Source organism: Octodon degus, unplaced genomic scaffold (genome assembly GCF_000260255.1).
Source record: "Octodon degus isolate 3935 unplaced genomic scaffold, OctDeg1.0 scaffold00001, whole genome shotgun sequence".
In the NCBI taxonomy this organism is placed as follows: Eukaryota; Metazoa; Chordata; class Mammalia; order Rodentia; family Octodontidae; genus Octodon; species Octodon degus.
The window spans coordinates 4,043,998-4,050,446 of NW_004524577.1; positions in this window are offsets into that span (position 1 = coordinate 4,043,998).

The following is a 6,449-nucleotide window of genomic DNA, read 5'->3' on the forward strand; positions in this document are numbered from 1 at the left end:
ATGATGTTATAGTACAAGTTCTCATATGTCCTGAGTCTTAATTGACCTTGGAAGGCTAGGGCCAAAATGTTGGCTTTTCTTGCGGCCCTCCTTTTTCTCTAATTTTGGTCTGCAGATTTAGGTTGTTAACCCTCCAGAAGACAAGCTTATTGTTATTGAGGTAAGAATATTTTTGCAAAAATGAGATGGTAAAGAGGAAACAGGCAATGATGTTTATTTTGTCTCCGTTGTTTTGAGGTTTGTGGGAGAGAGGCACTAAAGGCAGGGAATTCACCTTACCCTCTGTACACGTGAGTAGCTGAGGCAGGGCCAACCCTGGGGGAATGATCGAGCTCCACTACTGGTAATTAAAGGGAGAGTGTCAGCTGTCCCAGAGGACCATTTGGAGAAGCAGAGGGCAGTCTTCACTGGCAGCCACTTGCTGGAAGATAAGTAGATGAAGTCTCCTGAAGCTAGTGAAGCATTCTGCAAAGGACACTTCTCCAAGACTTGCTGAGTTGATGCTCTTGAACGATGAAGCAAAGTTAGAAAATAATCTGGGCAATTAGTTTATGGGGGGGGGAGAGAGGAGGGATGGGGAGATGAAGAGGGAGGGGGAGAGAAGGAGAGAGAGAAGGTGAGAGACGGAGAGAGGAGAGAAAGGAAGGGAGAGGGAGAGAGGAGAGAGAGAAAGGGAGAGAAAAGGAAGAAAGAAGGAGAGAGATGGGGAGGGAGGAGAGGGGGAGAGGGAAAGAGGGAGACAAGGAGAGGGAGGGGGAGAGAGAGAAAGAGGGAGACAGAGACAGAGAAGGAGAGAAAGAAAGGCAGACAGACACACAGAGACAGACAGAGATAGAGACAGAGACAGAGACAGAGACAGAGAGAGACAGACACAGAGACAGTGACAGACAGACAGGCAGAGACAGAGAGAGACAGACAGAGACTGAGAGATCAAAACAGAGAGACACAGAGACAGGGAGAGAGAGAAGGAGATAGAGGGGGAGAGAGAGACAGACACAGAGAGACAGAGACCGGAGATCAAGACAGAGAGACAGAGACAGAGAGAGACAGAGACAGAGAAATTAGCAAGGACAACTATTTTCCTAGGGCTTGCCTCATACCAAGTTCAGTGACAAGGATGCAAAAGTGAAACTAGAGCTGAGTCCACTTTAGGCTTTGGCCCCCAGAAGTTGTGTCACAGCCACCTAACCCTGCTGCCACAAGATGGGAACAGCCACAAGCACGTGCATGGGGTGAGTGCGGCCATGCTCCCAATAAGACAAAAGCATGATGAGTTTCTCTTGCCCCGTGAGCCACAGTTCGCGGGCTCTGCTTCCAGGATGGTGGGATCCTTGCAGCGAAGGTGAGGTGTGTTTCCTCTCTAGAAAGTCTACGTGCACTGAAGGGAAGACGTGTGGGTTGGCAAACACTCTTCAGATAATAGATCAGAGTTGTGATTTTTTTTTTGGGTTGCACAAGAGTAGTGTATGAGGGGCTGGGGAGATGGCTCAGTAGGATAAGTGCTTGCCTGGCAAGTGGAAGGACCTGAGTTCAATCCCCAGTTCCACCAAAAAGCCCCCCAAAACAAAAAGAAAACGAACAAAGAGTAGTGTGTGTGTGGGTGTGTGTGTGTGTGTGTGTGAATGCTTCCACCTGGCCCTATCCTTAGAGACACTGACTATTGACCTGGGTATGTTACAAGGACCAGAGCTTTTAAAAGCTCTCCAAGTGATTATAACATAAAGGTGGAGCTGAGAACTGAACTGCAGAATGAGGTAAGGAGGTAACTTACGTCCAGTTATGTGCAGTTTCTACAGGGAGCTGTTTGTGTTCATTGAAGAAGCATTTACACTGTACTTGCTGTGTGTTAGGCTAGCATTGCAATTGTTTACAGATACGACTCCTCTAATTTTCAGAGCCTTCTCTAAGGTAGGGACTTCTACTAGCCCCATTCTATAGTTGAGGAAACTGAGGCACAGAGAAGAGGCCTGGCACAGAGGAGATGAAGGTGATGTCTAAGCTGAGACTGAAAAGATGTGCATAGAGGAGGCAGAGTCTGTGGCAGCCGGGGGGCAGGGAGAGTACTGCAGCAGAAGTCATTGAGATAAACCCTCACGAGAGACCAAGAATGGGAACAACCAAGGCTTTTATTGCCGGCAGGATGACAGTCTGGGGCACAATCGAGGAAGGTCGACCACCAGAGTATTTTGTCCTGGGTTTTTATACCTTTCCAAGTAACCATGGTAACCACATTACCTCATTTTGGAATTTTACAAAAATGTCACAAGGTTTACATTTCCCCGGGGTTGGTTAGTACGGTTCAGTTTTAGCTTACCTACAATTCTTTCCAACTGTTTGCTCCTTAGGTTAGTGATTTGTTTTCCTCTGCAGGTTTTCTGGTTAACTGAGAGGGAACGAGGTGAGGAGTGGATTCACCTGAGGTGTAAGTGACTTTGGGAATGGCATCGCTCGATGTATCCTGGAAGCAGAGACTAGGCGGGCAGCCAGGGCGTAGAGAAAATGCTGTGCTGGCCACCTCCAAGAAGAGCTCTTCCCATGGCATGTTAGGGTGAAATCATTTGAAGGCTGACTGAAGGGGGATGAAGTGGAAGTTTCAAGTGAAGCTACTTCCTGACGAAACTTCGGGAAGGAGAGAAGAGGGCCACGGGAGCAACATGAAGCAGCAGTGGTGGGGTTGAGGGCAGGGCTGACTTTCTGTGGGACAGTCATGGCTGGGTGGGTTCCCATGCCCACAGGTAGAGCTCACAGGGTGGTACATACCTGCAGCCCCAGTGCTCGGGGAGCTGAGGCCGGAGACCCGTAAGCGCGAGTCCAGCCCAGGAAACTTACTGACTTAGCAAGAGTCTGTTTGAAAAACATGACCAGGTATAGGGGTGGGGCTTGGTGTGTTCAGGTCTCCAGGACTGAAAAGTGACAAGCAGGAGTCAGAGCGAAGCGAGGGGTGGGGGAACAGCGAGAGAGAGTGGGTGAGGGCTGGAAGCCAGAAGACCTGGACTGCCTGCAGCAGGACTCTTGGGAGGCAGGGTCTTCTTCCTTTAGGAAGAAAAGAATTCTGGAACACAAGCATTCTGTAGGTAACGTGGGAAGATGGAGGAAATTTGATCCAATTTTTTTTTTTTTTTCAATCATGGGAATTTTGATTGTTAGGAAGAGACATTCATGTTTGCTTATGGGAGTTTATCAATTGGGAGTAAAAGCTGAAGTCCATGTATAAATGCTTAGTATAGAAGCAACCTTTAGTTCTCAATGTAAGGAGTAAGGTGTGGAAAGCTAAGGGCTGGCATCATGTGTTAAGGACAGAATAAAAACCTTAAGCTCTGCCGGGCGTGGTAGTGTGTGACTGTAATCCCGGCACTTGGGAGCCTGAGGCAGGAGGCCCACATGTCTGAGAACAGTACAGGCAGCTTGATAATTTAACAAGACCCTATTTCAACATCAAGCAAGCAAGCAAACAAATAACTAAAAAGGGCCAGCGGTATAGCTCAGTGCAAAGGCCCTGGGTTCAGTTCGATCCCTACTACTGCCCTCCCAGCTCTTTCTTGCTACATAATTGTGTAGCTTTTGTCTTTATGGTCATGTGACGTTTGGTGGCCTGCGAACACCATGTCTACACTCCAGGCAGGAAAGAAGGGCAGAGAGACACGAGACGTGCCCCTCGAGTGTCCCCTTCCACCGCACTCTAACTACACCCTCCTCCTGTTTTCCTCCTCCATCCTCGCCTTTCCTTCCCTCCGTAAAACTTTCCAAGGATTCCTAGTGGTCATCTACCACTTCAATCTCATTCTCCAGCCCAGATCAGCAGTGTCTCATCTACAAGGAGGTTTATTTGGACATAACTGCCTCCAAACAAAACCAGGAGGAGAAGGAAATGTGGACAGCATGGTTACCACAGCGGAGTGCATCGCTGATCTCAGGAGTCAAAGAGATCGAAGGACAGCCAGGCACAGTCGCGCCCAGAACGTCCCGCCAAGATGCGCACTCCCCAGTGGCAGCTGGGAGCTACGTCTCCGCCCCTCCCATGTGTGTCTACTCTGTTTTTCTTTCTCTGCTCACCAGCCTCTTGTACATGTTCTATCTGATAATAACCTATTTATCCACAGCTCCTATTATCCTAGAGGCCGCGTTCACTCTCCTTCAGCTGCTTTACTCTCTCAAGTCTAAATTCAGGAAACTATCAGGTGAGGTGAGCTGATTGCATTTTTGAGCCAGGCTTACAAATTATTCACTGCTGTCTAGGCAGTGGGTGATCCTCGCTCGGCTGGGATCATGAGATTCGAGTCTTGGCTATGATAATTTGGCTGTGAGAGGCAGTAACCTTTTGCAGGAGTTTTGAAAGGGGAAGTAATGCGAGGCTTGAACTTTTTCTGAGAAGTCGAAGCGGAGGTCTTAAACTAAGGCTGGGCAGAGAAGCAAATGAAGTGCAAAAGACTAAAAATATGCAACTACTATAGAGAAAATCAACTCAGAAAATATTCAAAGGTATCTTTAGGGCTTAGTGAAGTTTTTAGATCAACATCTTTTTTTGTATATTCAGTACAGGGTCTACAGGGTCTCACTACACAGCTTGGACTTGTACTGATCCTCCTGTTTCAGTCTCCCAAGCGCTGGGATTACAGGCGTGCGCCACCAAGCCCAGTCTCAGTCCCCATCTCAGCATGCCCCAGGGGTGGGGCCAGCACGGCCCCTAGGGCTCCAACCCCAGTCTCTGCACCTGCCTAAGCAGGTGCTTTAGTCCACTGAGCAGTCTGGCCGGCCCTTAGATCAACATCCTGCAGTGAATTCATTCATGTGATTCAGGGATTTCTTCCAGCAGAGGTTGTAGCCTAGTGAAGATACACGGGAGACAGTTATTGCATTGATCCGGGGTCTGGGTTCTTTCGGGAAGGTAAGAAAGTTGAACATTGGTATAGTGTATTAAAATGTATACAAAAACGCTAGAATGATTGTCCGCTGATGCCGGAAGGAGGTGCTAGAGCTTGAGCTTTTGGAGGCCTGGGGTTTCTTGCCTGTTGGATGCCTGTCTGATCTAGGGTGTGCTGGGGGAGGGAATGCTTGAAGAGAATGAGGAGAAGCCCTTGGGATGGAGAAGACAAAGGGTTGGAGAGGCGCAGAGAGAGGGTCAGGAGCTCAGATGACGCTGAGGTCCCTTGGGATAATGGCAGTGCTTGGGATGGAAGGGAAAAGATGGAACTGAATCTGAAATGTTTAGAAAAAGAAGAGCAAGGCTGAGAGGGCGTGCGTAACTTGCAGTCAGGGAACAGAGTGCAAACCCTGTGTGTAACACCTGATTCCCCTCTCTCCATCACTCTCCACACCGAGCAGATCACCAGGAGCCTTACTCCGGCTTCCGGTTTCTGAGGCAAGGTACCACAACCGGGTCACTTACAAGGGAGAGGCTCACGGCTGGGAGATTTCCAAGCGTGTGGCAGCCTCTAGGGAGGGCCCCTTCACATAGCCAGAGGATGAGGAAGCAGTGTGCAAGACTCAGAGTAAAAATTGGGGCAAACTCATTCTTCTTAATCAGGAACCCACCCTCAGGATGACCAGCCCACTCCTGAGCTGAAGGACTAATCCATTCAGAAGGGCTGTCCTGACCCAATCGTCTCTTCATGCTAACCCAAGGGCAATTAAATTTCAACCTGAAGGGCCAGCCAAATAGCTCAGTGGATTAAAGAGCCTACAAGTAGGCACAGTGGTCAGGGGTTCGATTCCTGGGCCTGCTGTGCTGGTCCTGTCCCTGGGGGCATGCTGAGACTGCAATTGAGACTGGGCATGCTGGCACATTCTTGTAATCCCAGCTCTTGGGAGGCTGTAAACAGGCAGATCGCTATGAGTCCAATGTAGTAGTGAGACCCTGAACACCCTGTAGACCCTTCCCTAAAATTAAAAAAAAAATTAAAAAAAATAAAGAAATGATACAGAATTTCACTAAACTAGATGATAGAAATTCACCAGTGGTTGTTATAATATATAATGTTGTCTTCAAATTAGTTGTTTAGATTAACAGATATAAAAAAATTAGTAAAAAACACAAGAAAAAAAGTTTATTGAAAGTAAGCATTAATGTTTAATTATATGACCAATTTTGCATACCTATATTTATTAATCTAGATAACCAGTTTGATGATAGAAATATGGAATATAACAACCATTGTTAAATTTTTATTCTTTTTTTGAAACTCTGTACCATTTGTACTGCCACTTGTTACCCTGTTTTTGTCTTTGCTTCCATTTGTTTTAGTTCTTTAAAATAAAATTCAAAAAATTGGAAAAAAAAGTTAATTCTAACGTGTTAAAAGAATTTTTTTTTTATAATGTTGAAGAATTTATTAGGGAAATCTCACGACGACCCTCGTGCCTCAGCCTCCAGAATGCCCGGATTACGGGAGTGCAGCCCAGTGCCCCCAGCCTCCAGAATGCCCGGATTACGGGAGTGCAGCCCAGTGCCC